The sequence below is a fragment of the Sinohyriopsis cumingii genome, chromosome 6 (assembly GCF_028554795.1).
Source record: "Sinohyriopsis cumingii isolate HCF-2022 chromosome 6, ASM2855479v2, whole genome shotgun sequence".
Classification (NCBI taxonomy): domain Eukaryota; kingdom Metazoa; phylum Mollusca; class Bivalvia; order Unionida; family Unionidae; genus Sinohyriopsis; species Sinohyriopsis cumingii.
The window spans coordinates 47623397-47642161 of record NC_142966.1 but is presented as its reverse complement, the minus strand read 5'-3'; the positions used below and the strand labels follow the sequence as shown (position 1 = coordinate 47642161).

Genomic DNA, 18765 nt, shown 5'->3' with positions numbered 1-18765 from the left:
TTTTACCATTCATGAGAGAAAGAAAAGTGTTTGAAAACAAGCATGAAAGTCCGTAAACTTCATATGTCTTCAGTTATACTAAAATGATAAGACAACACTGATATCAATCCTAAACCATCGTTGAATTCCTGGTTCAAGCTCTTAAAGTAATGCCGACTATGTATATCACTCCATTTGTCTGTCTGCATAGAAACAAAAAAAACCCCCCAAAAAAACAAAAAAAAAAAAACAAACAACCAAACACTTATCTCTTTCTAGCAATTAGAAACGTCATTACAATCAACAAACGCTCGTGAAACTTGCTACTAACTTGCTACTAACTCAATCATTCATGTTTAAAGACGTTATACAAAGCGTTGCTGCTTATTAGTACAATCGCAAAATTTATATCCGCGTAATGACACCATAAAACGCTTTAGTATTTTTGGTCTTTAAATAGAATTCTGTGTATGAAAGGACTGTGCATAGATCGAGTAGGTAAAAATATAGTATGTCAGTCAATTTCTTTATTATAGAATATCATTTTCTTTTTCTTTCTTCTTCTGTACAACTGACTGTAGTTCGTTCAAAGATGAATACTCAAGAATGTTTTAGAGATTTGCTGACTGGACGATTTGGAAAATAGAAATCAAGCAACAGGGTTCAAATTTATTGGCTTCTTTTCAGTCACTATTTATGCCAATCAAACGTGTACATTTCAGTTTACCATATGGTGGTTCATTCGCACCATATCAAGACAATGCAAGAAAGCAAAAATAGAAACTCGCTTGATATGCATCAGATCCACAAAGCGAAAATAGAAAATCGCTAGATAGAAATCAAATCCACAAGCAAAAATAGAAAATCGCTAGATAGAAATCAACTCCACAAAGCGAAAGTAGAAAATCTCTAGACAGGCATCAAATCCACGAAGCGAAAAAGAAAGGCGAACCAAAGCAACAGAATGAGGGCAAAAATGGTATAATTAAGTTTGTCGTGTTTTCGCTCTAAAAACGACTCGTTGGTGCTTTGTCGCGTTCTCGTGTTAGCATTTTTGTCGTATTGTTGGTTTGACTTTTTGGGCATTTTCTCGTTTTTTCACTTCTGGTTGGAATACTGAAAGTATGTAATGTGTCGTCGCAATGTGCAATTATCGTTGCCGTGACTCCTTTCTCCTCATTGTTGGCACGAACAGAGAGGAAACGGTGACTAATGATTTTCAATACTACAATTATTTTTTAATGATATAATTATGTTTTTATTTTATTTGTTTTACCTGTATCAATATATTTAACAAATTTTACTTATGCCAGCAAGGTTTTACTCTGGTCCGCTGCAACCAATGGCGGCAATGAACGATAATAAGTGTACAAGAAAGCGATAAAGCGACAACACATAAACACGACAAGGCCACAAAGCGACAACACATAAACACCATAAGGCCACAAAGCGACAACACGCGAGTGCGACATAGTAAGGTCCATGAAACGATACAACATGGTTACAAAGCGAACATTTATGTCGCCTTATTGCTTCATAATCGGCACACCATTTTCTAGCTTTGGTGCGCGATTTTGTCGCTTTCGTACAGTTTCACTTTATCGCTTTTTCGCGTTATTTTGGGCGCTTGCTCGCCTTGGCGACACGACACAAATCAGCCGCCGTAGTATATATACTCTCTTGTATATTACGATTGTATTCGGGATTCGGTTTCAAAACAAGACCGAGCAAGATTAGGACGATAAATATATAATATAATTCTTAATTGCATTCGCCTTGTCCGACTTTGAATGGTGACCTTTTGGCTACTGAAACATGACTATGCCGCTTAAACTCGCTGCTTTGTATGGTCGTTGCATGGTACTGATATCGACTAGATTCGACAAGCACACTGAATCCATCTTCCTAGTATACATATTAATTGACTCTTCCATCCACGTTGGTTTAAGGTGGCTAAAGTCTTGTGTGAACACGTGTATAAGCCTATCGCTATACCGTTACATTTAGGGCACGCTAAGGGTTATTAGCATACTTGATGGTGATACGAGATCATGCAGGAGGTTTAACGGACAGCATACTGGTCAAAGTCCCGGCTTTATAATCCAGCAAATATCACTGAAGTACAAATAAATGATCAAGTAGACATAGGTTGACCCACAGTTACTCATCCAAGGGGACTTTGAAACCTCCACGTATGCAATCCTAAATTTTGCGGAAATAATTGGAAACGTTGATTGTTGAAAAGTACATTGATGTTAATGCCAGTAACATTCGGTAAGCAATCTCTCTCTCTCTCTCTCTCTCTGAAGCAAAATATACATGCATTTGTGTTTGTGTGGCGGATGCTAATCAATTGATTGCTTGGTTGGCTGCCCGACTTACTAACGATCGAATCGACCCCCTGATTGATTAATTGCCAGATGAATCTCTCGATAAATAAATGTGTGGATCTTGACTGGATGATCCTGTTTACTAGTTATATTTCAAGAATATGACAGGAACATGCAAATTATATACGGTGTTAGGAAAAGGCACAGCCCGAAAAAAAAGTTTCGATTTATTTTACGGAAAATGCAAAAAAAATGCTCAAAAAGTAAAAGGAAATTATAGCTGTGAGAATTATCTAATGAATACAAAACAGAGTAATTACAAGATTTAAAACTCCATAGGGTTAAGAATAAGACGACAGAGAATTTAATAAAATATTTTTCGTTTGGTTAAGAAGATGAAGGGACATGTTTTGGCAACGAAACTCAAGTTGCAACATAAGAAATCCGGAATGCACGTTAGATGCTCATTGTTTTCATCTTCTGATTAGACCGTCTCTCTCTCTCTCTCTCTCTCTCTCTCTCAGCATTCGATACAATATTATTTTTCGCCCATTACTTCTTTCTGTTTAGCTTGTGGTATTTCACTAACATTTTCAAAATGTAATGTCGACTCGTCACTTTGGGTTCAGTTTCAATATAAAAATTATAGTACGTTTTAATTATATTACTTTAAAATTTCTTTTGTTCTGTATCCATTGTGGAGATAATCAAAATGCTAAGTTGACTCATTGCTGTAGAAAATATGCCAAATGTTCCATGAGCATCGTTGCAAGCCACAACGAAAATCTGCTATGCTTCATTTCCATCCATTTCTGTAGCGACAAGATTTCTTCGTTTCTCGTTGATCTGAATAAAAACAAAATGTGTCATCAACAACGCAATGAAACAGACATGTGAACGAAAGTGCCATGGCATTATCGATAGGAAAGTTACTGTGTTTTAGAAAATAAAACTAATTGGCGCATTCAGCGAGCACGACATGTCATACTGGTCAACTTTCCGATCAAATTTTACTCAGGCTCGCGATAATTAATTAGCTAATGTGGCAGGGTCCAGTTTCGTAAATTGGCCCCAGGCAAATTTTGTAACTTAAGGCTATGGGCTATGGTGTGACTTTTTCAGCTATTATTGTTTACTATTTAAAGATATGGATATATTTGTGAACTGGGTGTTCTGGGCGTGTGTTGTTTTTAAAATTGATGTCAGGTATGCACACCTTCCATAATTACTCTGCAGTATGTTGATACTGAAATACCAATAGTCGGCTAGAAGAGCTAGCCTCCCATAGCAGTAAACAAATGGGCTTTGGGCAAGTAGAATATCTCAAAAACGGCTTGGATGACAACTATTTTCAATTGCATCAGCCTGTTTAGTATGCACTGTTTTGCAGAATTGTCATCTAGGAAAAGGGATTGTGTTTGCACTGTGAGCATCACATGGTGTCAAAAATGACCTTTGGACACGAAAGTTGCAGTTATAAATTTGGGTCTGGGGTATATAAACTTCTTCTGCTATGAAGTGCCATTGACTTCTCTGGTCAAGTTGACAATATTCTTATGCTTTGGTTCAATATAGGTTTCCAAAAGTATGGACCTTTTTGACCTCACTTGTATATTTGATTATTTTTTACATTTGTATTTTTATGCTAGGTCGCTGATTGCGGCATTAAATTTTTACATAAAAACTGGCCCCTGCCCCCTAAGCAGGTTTATGCATATTCATTCGAAACTAGAAAATTTTATCGCTGGCTAGCCTGGTACCCTGGCCTCCCATGATGCCCCGCGCACGAGTCCAGGCACCCAACCTTGAATGGCTGATATCGGTGGAGAAATTCAAGATGGCAGAAGTAACGTAAAAATAGTGTTATCAATAAAGAAAGATCATTAAATCACATATTTCCAGCTGTGTCGTGACCGACCTTTTCATTTTATTATTCACAAGTATGTCAGTTAAAGAAGTACAAGGTCTGTTTAAAGTGTAACAATCCAGTACTCTCATCATTTCAGGCTCGAGTGGGGTTAAGTTTACAATGAGAAACTGCGAAAGCACCCCCGTGTGCGCGCGTGTTTATGTGTGTGTGTGAGAGAGAGAGAGAGAGAGATGCTGTATTTCATGTGTTTTACTGTTATTTTACATTAAGCTTCGACAAGTGTGAGTAGTGAAAGGGGTCACCCTAGCGACAATGGGAATTAGCATTACAGAGACCCCTGGGTCACTCTAGCGACAATGGAAATTTAACATGGAGAAAAATCGTGGGTCACTCTAGCGACAAGGGGAATTAACATGGGAAAAAACCCTGGGTCACTCTAGCGACAAGGGAAATTGAACATGGGATTTTTTTTAAAATTTTTTTTAAAAAAAATTTTTTTTAAAAAAGGGGTAGGCAATTCAAAGACTATCTCTTTTCGAGAAATATGGCTGGCCCTGAAAAGGGCCTTTGGGTTTTCTTCTTCTTCTTCTAATTTCTTCTTTTCCTCCACCAACTTCTTATTTTATTTCCAACACTCTTTCTCTTCTTTTTTTTCTCCTTCTCTTCTTTCTTCTCTTCCTCCTCCTCTTCTTTCTTCCTCTTCTCATTTTCCTCTTCTTTTTCAATTTTTTCGTTCCATGTTCTTATTCTTATCTTTTCCTCTTCATCCTCCTTCTCCTCCTTTATTTCTTTCAACAGATCACTGATGATTACCTTCATTTTTCGTAAATTGTTTATCTCCATCTTCACTCGATGGGGACTATATGAATAGTGATCCTCGTTTAGGTTAACCAACATTTGCTCTATCATTCCTAAATTGTCGAGGACGTTTTGCAATTTTTCCATTTTGTCCATTTGGTTAGAAGCCATCTTCTTTGTATTCTTTGCAGAATGGTTTGAACCACGAGCACTGTGGGTTCTTATACGAAAAGCGCGAACGTGAAGGAAAACATCCCCCTAAAACATAAAATGGATCTTACCTAGATGATGACCCAACATCGCGCGAACGTGAAGGAAAACATCCCCTACTTTCTCATTTCATATAATAAAACCCTAACTATACTCTTCACATACGCTAAGAAACCCATAATCTACTATTCACACTAACATACCTGAGCTCTTACAAACACAAACACACTAACTCATACCCTCACACTATCCAAAATAAGAGTTAGTGTTTATTTTCACACTACTCTACCTACACACATTGGCAAATTAATAGTTATTTCTTTTCTAGAGTATTGGGTAGCCCTGAAAAGGGCTGTTTTTGTTTGGAACTTCATGGACACCTGGTTAATGGTGGCACCTTCCAGGCCTGGCGCCACATACGCATCTTATCCCCCAGTTACTTTTTACCTTTTGGGGGGAGAGAGCAGAGGCAGGATATGTTGCTTCAGAATCCCAATTTTCGCTCTCCGGGATTTTGAAATTTTTTCTTCTCTCCTTTTCCTCCTCCTCTTCTTTGTTTCTTCTTTCCTCTTTATATCTTCTTTCTTCTTCTTCTTTATATCTTCTCTCCTCCTCTTCTTTGTTTCTTCTTTCCTCCTCTCTTATCCTTCCCTCCTCGACAATGGCTTCCGCGGCCAGTTCATTTAATATGCGCCTGGCATATTCCAGATGCACATGAAGCTCCAACAGTTTCTCAAGTTTCGTGTTCATTTTTTGGTGTTGATCAATCAACAAGGGTAGCTGGACTGCCGAACGAGTTTCAATTTATACTGAAAGCGCGAACGTGAAGGAAAACATCCCCTAAAAACATAAAATTCATCTTACCTAGATCATGACCTAAAACAACAACAACAACGCGCCGACCTAAAAGAAACACTCGCTCACTTTTTTATTCTACCCATCACTTCAATGGACTATCCACATACGCAAAGCAATCCAATCTAACCCCAAATATACACCTCAAACAGCCCAAAATAACTAACATCATTTTAATCTACTATCCACACCAACCTACTTTATCACTTACTAACACAAACACACCAACACATACCCTCAAAATTTTTAAGAAAGAGTTAGTGTTTATTTTCACACTACTCACATTGGCAAATTGATCGTTATTTCTTTTCTAGAGTATTGGGTAGCCCTGAAAAGGGCTGTTTTTTTTGCTATGGCATTCTTTTAGTTTCTAAGAATGCGATGTCCTCTGAGGATAGACTTTCTGGCGATAGGTCTGCTTCTTCGGAACGAGAAGAAGAATTCTTTGGTGTCGATACGACAATCGACAAAGCCTCTGTCAGCTTCAGGTTGCTGCTGCTGTTGCTGTTGTTGCTGCTGTTGCTGCTGTTGCTGCTGTCTCTGAAGTCTGTACTTCTCTGTCCATTCTTCTTTCTCCCTGTTCATTTCTTCTCTGAAGAGCTCTTCTATCAGGTCTTCAGTGATTTTTAACATTCTCACATTCTCTATTTCTTCTGGTTTCGGTATCAGACTGTGTCTGACCCTATGCAGATTCACGTAGGCTTCGTTGAGCTTAGCTAGTTTGGAGCACATCTTCTTAGGAGGATGAGTCGACAATGGATGGCTAGACTGGGAACAACCCGGTTCTTAAAGTGAAAGCGCGGACGTGAAGGAAAACATCCCCCACACGGTTTTCGAGCCGCAACGTTCATGAGAGGGATAGTAAGAAATGAAAGAGCATCAATCCAACATTCTTCTAGCTAAACAAAAGACAAAGACATTTTTTCAAAACACAACATTTTTTATTCAAAAATCACTTAACACTAAACAACAACTCTAACATTTTTAACAATAACCCAATACTATAACATCAAACAATTTTTTTCAAAACACAGCATTTTTCTCAATTGACAGTCTACTTTAAGCAAGGCTGACAACGTTGTGAATGAAATCGTGATTTCCACTGTTGGAAATCATTAGGCCATTGATAGACACTACGTTTCCTAGCTTGAGACAAAAGATAAGCATAATGGTCACAAAACCATCGATCTACTTTCACATCGTTTCTAGCAGAAGAACGAGGATCGAAATGAGTCACTAAATGTTCTAAGGAATAGCCCAGGCTGCGATGATGCAGAAAATACACACAGTACTGTCCACACACCAAGGAATCTGTGCCTTGTAATTTCACATTATTGAATCGGGTGGTTTGAGCATTTCTTTTCATAAAGTCGATGATATCGTCTTCCAAAGGGGGTAATCCATACGAATCGAAATATTCCACACATCCTTCTTGAGGAAAGTAGACGGCTACCCAGTGGGTTCCTGGGAGATGACTCTCGTCCGTGTTGATCACGTAAGCTTGATGGTTTTTAGGTTTGCGATGAGGGAGTTCATCTTTAGCACAGACGACAGGATTCCAAGAAGCCGTATACGAACTGTGGTTCAAAAGGTAATAAAGTTCCCAGGTATCCATTGTTTTGTGTTGTTTGTTTTCTTCTTCACAGGTAATAATAAGTCGTCAATTCGATCCTGACTTTTTGCTTGAAAATGTCTGACGAATAAACGGTTATTCGTTCTGTTTCCTCACTCTGATTCAGGAGAGCTTCGATACGATGGATCTCTTGAGTGGTTAATGGTGGACAAGAATGTTCAGGCAAGTCTTTATACCACTGGTGCAACACGTCTTTGTTCGAGATGAGACTCCAAGCTTCGTCCAGATACTCGTCCAATTTTTCTTCTTGACTCAACATCAGGCATTTATCGTGTTGAATTTGACTGGGATGATCGTTTTGACATCCATAACAATTTTTCTTGATCAATTCCGTCATTTTGTCGACCAAGTGTTTGGCAAAACAGGAGACTAAATGGGCTTCTTGTTCTGGCCATCTCGACTTCATCAAAACTTCTTCGTCTTTGTCTTGAGATTCTTCTCCTTCCACGGTCTCATTACATTCCATCTCCAAAGTTTCTCCACTAGGTAAAGAGGGATAACAGTCTTCCATGGTTTCTAGTAATCTAGAATGACTTCTCTCAAACTGTTGATTTCTATGGTATTATCGAATTCTGCATACAGGATGACGTTCACTGTCTCTATCAGTTTATCTGCAAACTGAAGTTCCACACGAATTTGGCCGGATTTTATAGGGTGGAAATGTCCCTCGTCGCTGCCTTGGTCTGGAGTGAAATCGAAAGCCCACAAAGCATAACCTCCTGCATAATCCTCGTACGTAATGCCGTGACTGGTGTTGGTTCCTAACTGTCCGGTGGCTTCGTACAGGGACAAGTACGATCTCAAGTAATTTTTGTTGGTAAAGTCAGGTTCGAAAGGTCTGGTACACAAAGTCTTGCCATCCCGACTGACTTCGACTTTCTTCACCTTGAAGTGTTGAAAGTGGAAAGGATTTTTAGTGATAGCTCCGTTGAAGGCTGTATTCTCGACCATACCAAGGATCAAACGCTTGGGTAGCTGTCCTTGAAACAGATGATCTTCGATCATGGAATGATGTCCAACGGGAATGGTGAAGGTTTTCACTTCCACACGTCGGATGGGATACTTGGCGGTCGTTCTGCTCAACGTTTGACTGATGTCGTTACCTACTTTGGGTAACACTTCCACGCGGCGTACGTAGAGTTTGGCTTCTTGGATTTTGGTTTTGTAACCGTCACTATCAGCCATCAAATGGAAAGCGGTACTGCTCCGATTCAGTCTCAGGCGAACATTCACTCCGTTTAGCAAATATTTCTCTTGCAACCACATGTCCAAATGTAAACGATCCATCAGTTCTAAACTCTGTCCATCTTTGATTCTGTCTCTTCGTTCTACAAATCCCGCATTGTGTTCTTTGCCTGTATCAATTTCTAATAATTCAAACTGATTTTCATCGTCAGCTTCCCATACTACACAGGAATTGAGATGAGTGTTCTTGGCATCTATTCCGTACGTCAAGAGATTTTCCAGGTAGGCACGATAAGGGTAAGTATCCATGCTGCTGCTGACCAGTTTGTTATTCAAGTACAAGTCCACTCCACTGAACAAGGAATGCATGAAATTGTTGACGGGAGCTACTGCTTCAGTGTCTATAGCACTTCTAGCCTTATCTACAACTTTGACTTTCAGGTACAAGTAACTGCTATTCAGATCGATGTAATCTTCGGGCTGTCCTTTGATTTCAAACTCGATGGGAGCGGAATCGGTCAGTGAGGAGACGGGGTGAAATTCCACCCACTGAGATTCTTGCATCGTCATCATGGTGGGGGGCATGGCAAACAGATCCAGTTCCGTCTTGGAACAAGCGCAAGACTCTCGGTGCATCATTTTTTTGTTCTGTGTCTCAATAATCGAAAACGTCTAAGTCTCGAACGGTTCTTCTTTTCTTGGCCTTTCTTGCTTGAAGTCTGGTGAAAGGGTGTTTTCTTCGTCGTCTCTTTCTGCCTTGTCCTTGCTGAATGCCTGACTCGGTAGCGTGCAGGGCATTTATAGGTGTGTCTCGTCGGCCTAAAATGTCTTTACCCGTTTGCAGCAGGACATTTTTGCCTGCCCTCATGAAGGCTTCTTTAGGGTTTTGTTTGTCGATGATGACATTTTGGAGAAATTCTTTGCCTTGCGTCAGTGCCGCATCTTTCAAGGCGTGCAATCCGCGTGTCACCATCGGTTTCAACACCGGGGCCACCGAACGAAAGGCCGATTTTAACATGTCTCCTAAACCGTGTCCTCGCTGTCGAGCCACCCCTCGGTACACTGGATACATGACTTACTTACGAATCGTGAGAGAACCGTTTTCGAAAATGGAGTTTCACCGTGACTTTTCCTTTGGTGAATGGAATATCTTGTCCCAGATCTCCTTTTATAGTAATGTTGACCGTGTCCAAATACGACTTGCTGACCGGCAAATAGTGAGGATGGACAAATTCGCGGTGGACGTGGTAAGTGTTTCCACCTTCCTCGTCAGCGTTTGCGGCAGAATCCACTTTGAAAGGAATGACACGCAGTAACGGTACGGAGGTGTGTCCCACCACGTTGTATTCCACCACATCGGAGTACACGAACATCAAATTCAGTCCTTGGTTCAGTTCTACCGGGGTACGAAAATACTTGGCAAAAGTATCGTTGTCAGAAATGACTAGTAATTCGCCTTTTTGTTGTTCTACTTTCTTCTTCATCTCCATGTCCCCGCCCAACATGTCAAACAATTCAGGACAAAATAAGAAAGACATGATTTTGGGCCCCTCAGGAAATTTTATCAGGAAGCGACGAGCTGTTTTGTGGTACTCCAGGGTGACACTTTTTTTGACACTTTCCAAAGCTTTCAGAAACACACCATTAAACCTGGTGGCTATGGTGCTGACCAAATGTTGACCACTAAAATAATAGCCTGGGGGAATGAACAAGTGATAGCTGGTCCACTTTGGATTTTGTGTGTTACGGGTTTTCTTGTCATATTTGCCATGGGTATCCAAGTACTGTTGCATTTGTTCGTCATGAACTTCCACATCAAACTTATTTTGATTGGGAAGGACATTGAGGACTTGGGTCGGGTGAATCATTTCTACTAAAGCCACTTCCCAATGGGCTTCGTGATCTAAGGGGATGGCCTGAGGTAATTTGGCCGTGTAACAGCACAACGTGTTGTTGGGAAACACCTCCATGGAACTGTCACTGGGTAAGGTTAAGTAAAATTGGTTTTGGTGACTCATAATTCTAGAGTTCTGTGGCTGTCCGAGGGGATATTACTGGATGTCAGAGGCGTGTCTCCGCCCAAAATGGGGTTCTGGTTGTGGTTGTTGGAGTGGTGACTGGCACTGGCACTGGACACAACGTTCCCGTTCGAGGAGAATTTCAGGGAGGGATTGGGAAGCAGGTAACCGATGCAACTGCTCAATAAAATGGTCCACAATTGTTTGTCTCCTTGTTGCAAACTCAAATTGGCGATGGCTGCCCCGATGACACAATACACCACGAAGATTTGGCAGAAAAAGACGATTTGCGTTTTAGGCACACGTTCTCCACACCACACCCACAAGGGTTGTTTTTGTAAATCTTGCACAGAAGAACTAGGGGAAGAAGGAGTGGTCGACGTAGCTGCGTCTGCTGCTGTGTGAAAGGGCATGATGGTCACTTCTTCTTTTTATAGTCGATGACTTGCGAAGCGTCGATCCAAGAATCGAAACTGGGTGGATATCCTTTCCAACGTACTTTGACTTCTTTGACACGTCGTTTGCCCACTTTACGGGTTCTGCGTTCGAGAATGCTTTCGATGTCGTACACGTCGTCTTCTTTTTTGGTGACACGTTGTAACTCGGGCAAATAAAACGTTCCTTTGAGTACTTCTCCGTTCATGTCTTCCAATTTATAGACGGCAGGATGACGGCCATGCACTCGTCCAGTGACGCGAAACAATTCGGTCGTCCAGTTAGGTAAGTAACCTTTGTCGAAAGTGCGTTTGGTTTTGCCAATGCGCACCCAATCTCCTACGGCCAACTCTCCACTTTTCTTGGGGACAGCCCTCGTTGGGGACGTACCAAACAGGCGCTCAAACACCAGCACTTCGTTGTCGGGAGTCACGTCTTGCGGGGCACGTCCGATGCTTCGATGGTAAGATTGGTTGTATGCTTGCACCAGGTGCGGTAAGATGTCGATGTACTTCAGAGTGTGGTGATGCGTAAAATATTTCCACATGCGTTCTTTCAAAGTGCGTTGAAAACGTTCCACGATGCTGGCTTTGGTTTCGGGATTCTCGGTGGTAAAAAAATGAATGTCACGTTTCTTTAATTCTTTTTGGAAAGCTTGGTTCAGAAATTCGGCGCCTTTGTCCGTTTGCCATCGAAGAGGGCGACGACCGCTTTGTTTCAACACCCGTTGCAGGGCTCGCACTAACTCGCTGCTGGATTTGGAAGTCAAGGGTACGACCCAGGCAAATTTGGAAAAGACGTCGATGACACAAAACAAATATTTGTAACCACGATTGTAGCTGGCCAAATGAGAGACATCGGCTAAATCGGCTTGCCATTGATGATCGATGCCTTCCACTCGGGTGCGACTTCTGGCAAACTTGCGTCGAATGGGTTTGTGTAAAGTGTAGGTAGCTTGTTCTTGTAACCATCGTTGCACTTGAGGTAAACGGAGACTTTTCAGTCGCGTTTTGGCAGCACGATACAATTTTTGAACTCCTGCGTAACCTGCAGGATGGGAGGGATCGTAGTAAATGCTAGCTAAGACTTTTTCCATTTTTTTTGTGTTGATTGGTGTCTTAATAAGGCACCCACTCTTGGAAGAGGCTACTCTTTTTCTCTTGGGGTATTTTCTTGGATTGCAAGGCTTTGCGTGTGCGGCCAGCAATAGGTGTCGAAGAGGAGGATGTCTGAGCAGGGGATATCGGTTCTTGTTTCACTTCTGTCTTCACTTCTGTCTTCACTTTCTTTTTCTCTTGTGAGGAAGAAGGGGTGGCCATCATCTTTTTAATCCATCCAATTCTGGAGGTAGGTGGTGTTGTTAACTTGCGTACTTTTTCTGGTGGAGTTTGAAAGCCTTCTTCTTCTTCTTCTTCTTTTCCTTTTTCTGTCTTGGTCACGGGTACTGGTGGTACTGGTACTGGTACTGGTACTGGTGATGGTGCTGGACTTTTCATCAAGGTCTTAAAATCTTTCAGAGTGGGTAAAGCTGTTTCGTCTAAAGCTTTCTGGTGAAAGAGTTGCAGTCTTTGCAAGAGTTGACCGTACTTTTGCGATTTTTCTGTTTCGGACAAATCTTGGCGATCCAGCAAGGATTGCAATTCGTGTTGTAACTGGGACATCTCGCTCAAATTGGTATTGGGAGGTAAATGCGGGGTGCGTTGTTCTTGCCAACGATGGTATTCCATCCATCGTTTGTAAGGCACTAAAGCTAGTTTTCGTCCTTCCATGGGGTTGTCAGGGGTCGATTCTGAGATCTTGGGACTTCCGAAGGCCTTTTTATCTTGCTCCCATCAGTCCTCCCAACATGGTTCCCAAGACTCCTTTCAGTATGGGGCCTAACAAGAGAGGTAAAATGCCTCCACGTTGGACCAACATCTTCTTTTTTTGACGAATGGGAATTTTCTTTTGAACCATTTTCCGAAGAACGTGACGATGTTTGCCTAAGCATTGTTTCTGGTGTTTGGACAAAGGGATCGTGCCTTTCAAAACGTTCAAACAACATTCGCACACGGTATCGATGACCTCTTTGGAGGCCGTTTGAATGAGTTTTTTTCGTAGGGGTGGAGAAGCTTTGGACAGGACAGATAACATGTCCCCATGTTTGGCTAAACGTGGTGGCAGTCCTTTCCTTTTCTTTCCTTGGGGTTTTCTGGAGGGTGACATCTTTGAGTCTTCAGGAGCACCAAAAAACACTGATATCCTACTCGGTCACAGGTCTTTTTTATACTGGAACGCGTCGCCATTGATTGTCTTTACGTCGTATCAGTTTGAGGACAGGCATGACACGTCGTGCAGGGGTACGTAACGGACTAAATCGAGCCAGTTCTTGCTTGGACAAATCCAGTAAACTTTGTAACATGCCCGATCTTTCTTGAACTTTGATTTTGGGAGAAGGTACTTTGTGAGCAGCAGCCACTGCCGCTAAATGGGAAGGTCCTGCCACTGGGGAAGTTCTTTTGGGGGTCATCAACGGAGAAGTTCTTGGTGTAATCAACGTCTCCAAGTACTCTTCAGTTCCTGGTGACATCAACGGAGAAGTGGACAAACGTGAGGCTGCCGGAGACGTTGTGGCAGGTCGTGGCTTGCGAGTGTAAGGTTGCGTCCTGGCCGAAGTGCCTCTCTTGCGACTAGTTTTCTTCTGTGGACTTTTCTTTTTCTGGGGACTTTTTCTCTGTTTCTTTTTCTGGGGGCTTCTTTTCTTTTTCCGGGGTGATGGTGGTGGTGTCTGGTAAGAGGAGGGTCCTGCCACTGGAGAAGTTATTCTTCTTGGGGACTTGGTCTTTTTCTTTTTCTTCTTGGGGCTTCGTTGAACTTTTGTCTTGGGGATAATTTTGGGGGCATTAGGATCCCATCTTAAGAGTGAGCGAATGATGACCCCTCCTAGAGTACCGCTCCCTCCAGGTTTCAAAATGATTTGTTTTTTGGTTTGAGTGTCGATGCGGGGATCGGCCAGTTGGACCAAAGCGACTTTGTTTCGATCGAAAAAGCGTTGGGTTTGATGAGGAATCTGAATGATTCCTTGGAGTATTTGACGTGCCGTCACCGTGAACCATCGTAAGACTTCTTTGAGACTAGCTTCTAAGACACGAGCTCGTGTTTGTGGATCTTTTTCTCGACTGATGCCATACAAGGCACGAATCAATTTGACGGGAAGATGCGACTGAAGGGACGTCATGTTCACACTGTGTGAGACAGACGAAAAAGGGTCTGAGGTTTTTATAGATTTTTTCATGGGGAGTGAAATGAAGTCGAGGACGGAGACGTGTACAGGACAGGCCCTCCGTCTTGGCACCAGTGGTGAAACAAGTGGGTACGAAATCGCAAATCCTCGGGGGTCGTAGGTTTCAAATCGACGAGTAAATAGGCGTGTGGAGTTTGAGTGGCATCGTCGTACGCCTGAGTCAGCCAAGGCGTTCCTAACTGTTTGGCTAAGACTTGCACTTGCGATTTATCTCGAGGACTTTTAAACAAGACCACGTAATGCGCATTGAGACTGATGGTACGATGGGCTTTACTTTGTTGAAACAAATTTTGGGTGATGTAAACGACACTGGCATTACGGTGATGCCCTTTGCGCGTAAACCACAATTTAATTTCTTCTTCGTCTTCTCCTAACATGTCGTCGAAAATGACCAAATGGGTTAGACGGGAGTCAGAGACGATGCCGTCGTCTTCTTTAGGAATGCCTTCCACAAACACGATGGAATCGCCTTGACTTTCTCGCAAAAGGCTGTACGCCGATTGCCACTCTTTGTAACACCACACGATCCGTTGAGGGGGCCGATCGATCAAATGATGTTTATGTTCGATCAAACGTTTGACGAATTCGGTTTTGCCAGAACCGCTAGGTCCAGCAATGAGCATGTTAAAGGGATGGCGAAGATACAAAGCCTCCCAACTGGCACGATCTAAGTGTTCGTCGATGACTTTGACAGTAGAGGAAGAGGGAGCAGAGACAGCAGAGGTAGCCATGGTGTGAGAAATGTCACTTGTGACACGAAAAACAAACAAGACAAGAGTTTATATACTTTTTCAGAACACGTTTATTGAATGTTTTTTTTCAAACATGAATACGAAAGACAAAAATACATACAACCCAAATAGTGATGTACAGGAATATAAAACACAGCAAAGCGATCAAAGTGGAATATAAACAAGTGTCTGTACAACATGTTTTGGGTAACGAAGATGTCCTAGGGACAGTGTGTAATGTTCTTACAGTCTCTACATGAGGTATTGTCACACAAGTGTCCTCCCGGAATGACCTTTCAGGCCTGTCCATGACAGTCCTGTCCTGAAGCGAGTGGTTGTTCTCGGTGACGGGTTCTTCTGGCACCGTCACTAACACGGGTTGAAAAGTAACTTTTTTCCTTGAACAACTCTTGTGCATACTGGACCACTTCTTGGGTCCAAGCCTCAAAACCCCCCTTTTTCCAATCACGAACATCTGTCCAATGAGGGTGTAAGTCACAAGCTACACACACATCGTCATACACGTCTTGGGTAGCTAAAAGTTGACGAATCTTTTTTTCCTGTTGAGGTCGAGAAGTATCCAGATGAAACCGCAAGGCTTTGAGCAAAAGGAGTTTTTCGTGACCATTTAAGGCCATGGAGGTGGTAAGTACTGATCGTAAAGAGTCCACAAGGAATCGGCTGGTAAACGAAATCCCAGAAAACAAGTCACTAAGACACACACCACTTGTCGTCCCAAATTGAATGGATACAATTCTTGTAATAATTGATGGTAATGATCCACGGTTTGAATATGGTCATTGAGTTCCTTCCACGGAATCTGTTGAATGATATGTGACATAATCCGTGGCATGGCAACTTGATTTTATAGTGTCTTTGTTTCGGAAGCAATAAAGGTAATTTCTAACCAAACACGTTCGTTCTCCAGTAGGGAATTTAAATGTTACATACTGTAACTGAAACGCCAGAGTTTGTCTAGATGTTTCGTCTTTTTCTAAGCATATTCCATGTAACAAATGTTGGTAATCCTTTAACTCGTCTTCCTCAATACGTTGCAGTAAGTGAATCTCCAAGTAACCAAAATTACGAACGTCTAGCCCATCATCATTCATATACTGAAAGTATTCAACAAGGTCTGACCAGTGAAAAAATTTCTGACGAATCAGTCCTCTTATACCCTTCAGGTACCAGTGGTTAAAGATCTGGTGACGTAACGGATGCAATTGTTCTTTACGTTTCACTTGTATTTTGACCAGCTCTCGATAAATCCTTTCTCTCAACTCCACAGGCAAAGCACGAATGTTCTCTTGTAAAGTATCCATGAATAGGTCATTGAGTTCCTTCCACGGAATCTGCTGGATGACATGTGACATAAACCGTGGCATGGCAGCCTCTTTTTATATTCTCTTTTTTTCGGATGCAATAGACGTACTTTCTAGCCAGAGATCTTCGTTCTCCAGTAGGGAATCTAAATCTTGCATACTGTAACCGAAACGTCAGAGTTCGTTTAGGTGTTTCCTCTTCCTCTAAGTAGATTCCACGTAAAATATGTTTGTAATCCTTTAACTTGTCTTCCTCAATGCATTGCACTAGGTGAATCTCGAAGTAACCATAATCATGAACATGTCGATCATTAGCGACCTCAAAGTTTTGAACAATGTCTGACCATTGAAAGAATTTCTGACGAATCAGTTCTCTTATACCATTCAGGTACCAGTGGTTAAAGATCTGGTGACGTATCGGATGCAATTGTTCTTTACGTTTCACTTGTATTTTGACCAGCTCTCGGTAAATCCTTTCTCTCAACTCCACAGGCAAAGCACGAATGTTCTCTTGTAAAGTATCCATGAATAGGTCATACTAAATCCTCTTTGGTCTGACACAAGAAATGTACTCTTTGCACAAACATGGTTTCACTTCAGTGTCGAATTTAAATCGTTGAGTCACTAATCTACACATTACAATTCGTTCAGAAGTTTCCTCTTTCACCAAGTTGACATTGTGTTCAAGATGTTGGTAATTCGTTAACTCTTCCTCTGGAATTCGATGCAGTACGTTTACAATGTAGTAGATAGAATCGTCAATACCAAACCATTCCTTTTTATAACCAGGAGGTCGTTGATCAATGTCTGTCCAATGGAACACTTTCAATTGAATCAGTCCTTGTATAGCCTTCAGGTACCAGTGGTTCAAACACCGGTGACGTATCGGATGCAATTGTTCTTTACGTTTCACTTGTATTTTGACCAGCTCTCGGTAAATGCGTTCTCTCAACTCCACAGGCAAAGCACGAATGTTCTCTTGTAAAGTATCCATGAACAGATGATTATGGTAAGAAGTTACTTCAATGTCTCGGTCCCACTAAAGGTAAGTAATGACAATTCGGTGACCATCGAGCATGTTCTACGTAGGCCGAATCTTGCGGTTCCCAGTGGTGAAGTGACACACCGCAACTGAAGCACTTGACTTTATCTCCTTCGCCCAAGTAGAAAAATCCGGCTCTGGCTAATTCTTCGGGGGTCGGTCCTCCCAGATACTTTGGCCATTTTCCTTTGAACGATTGAAGACGATTTTCAAAGTCGCAGTATTCCGACAAACGCACAGGAAACGAATATTCGTCTTTCACAGGTTCGTTTCGATAAGGGTTGGGTGACATGAACAGGAGTTTGCTCAGGGCTGGATGACATCCGTAGGGGGGTAGACGTGAAGGTGAACATTCCCCTTTAAACCCGGTAAAATGTCTAAGAGGACGAGCGGCATCGCTTTCGCATCCCTCAGGTTTGACACGCACAGCATCACTTTCCATGACAGGGGCAGTGAAAACAAAGTTCCCATGATGCTTTACGGCATCGCTCAGGTCACAACGTGCAGCATCGGTCCCATCGCAAGGCTCACAATCGCACTCGTCTGCAAACTCCGTTACGCAATTACAATGGTAACCACATGGACAATCGCAGTTTCCTTCCGGACATTTTCCGTCGCAATGCATGGGTCTTATCCATCCAGTATTAGTCACACTAGAGGAAGATACAACTTTTTTACAATCCCCAAACTGGAACGATGTCTTTTTCAAAGTATTCATCTTGTTCGCTCGGTCTTGGTAGTCCCAATGAACTATCGATCTTGCCTAAGGTTCCTTTTTTTATATACAGACCAATACCGACGTGACCGTACGGTAAGGTGAAATGATTGGGAAGTCGCACTCGCTTCTGGTACACGATTTGATAGATTTTTTCCAAGGGCCGACTGACGATGTGGTGAGTGGGTAAACGTACAATCTTGTTCGGTTGGTGAGTGGTCACTTTAAAGTTTCCATCCTCTCCCGATTGCAAGGCTTCTTTCATTACCCCAAAGTTGACCACTCGACTGGTACGATAATTCAGAGTCAGTCCTTTCACTTTGCACGTCGTGTGCACTTCTCCTTGTTTGTCCCGGTAT

The 18765-nt window shown here is 42.1% G+C and overlaps 1 protein-coding gene across 1 annotated transcript in view; it reads left to right on the top strand.

Moving 5' to 3' along the window:
* Positions 1-2156: 2156 nt before the first annotated feature.
* The window catches only part of LOC149796872 (uncharacterized), a 184677-nt gene continuing 168068 nt past the window's right edge, over positions 2157-18765 (top strand). Inside the window, exon 1 of the mRNA XM_089961520.1 lies at positions 2157-2253. The gene's annotated coding sequence lies outside the window, so the exon portion shown is untranslated. The remainder of the gene's footprint in view (positions 2254-18765) is intronic.